Raw genomic sequence first — 853 nt, 5'->3', positions numbered from 1 at the left:
TGTGATATTAATCAATGGTAAAGGCAAAGCCATAGTCAAAACTAACGTTAACTTCATCAGTTGTGTTTCAGGTTCAGGTGGGTTGGGTTCAGGGCTCATATCTACAGTTTCATTATCATCGACTGAGTAGTGACAGACTGCTGCTGTAACTGACTCCCTTTCCTATAGCATACAGTATATATAAATTGCCATGCTGATGGTTTATATAAATTTTACCCTAATTTGTCCTCTTTTCTCATACGCTTTCCTCTTTGTCTGCGGATGTAGTGATGAGTCACAGTCATCATACTGATGTCTCTTGAATACGGTTGGGATTGCGTTCTCTTTTGCTTCCTTTTCTTTTTAATCTCAAATCCCTTGCCAAGTTCAAATCCTCCTTCAAAGCAATCTTGACTGAAATGATTGCAGCACAAAACACTGAGAGCTGTCGGTCCACTCCATTTGTCCCTTGTTCTCTAAACTTGAGCAACCACTTTGTTCTTTAAACAACTGTCTTTAGGAAAATAATAAGTGCTGATGCCTGCAACATTAGTAGTATTGCTACAACCGTAAGCTACACAGCAATTAAGCATTGTTTTCTCTCACTTCTCTACTTGCACACTACTGCAGGTGTTTACTTCCTTGCCTTGATGACATCACAAGAAGCCGCACCCAAATAGCAGGATGTAAAATGGCAGGAAGCAAAAATGCAGACTTTGGAAGCTCATATCTCAGTGAATAATTTTTTTAGACATTATACATCATTTTTATGGTTAGAAGATTGTATTAAGGCCAATAAAAAATACCCCAAAAAATCATGTCAGTTACACTTGAAAGTTTCATTGTGATTATTTCTAATATGACTCCTCAAATT

The sequence above is a fragment of the Amphimedon queenslandica genome, unplaced genomic scaffold (genome assembly GCF_000090795.2).
Source record: "Amphimedon queenslandica unplaced genomic scaffold, v1.1 AMPQUscaffold_13480, whole genome shotgun sequence".
NCBI classification, from domain to species: Eukaryota; Metazoa; Porifera; class Demospongiae; order Haplosclerida; family Niphatidae; genus Amphimedon; species Amphimedon queenslandica.
Note: the sequence above shows the minus strand (reverse complement) of the source record.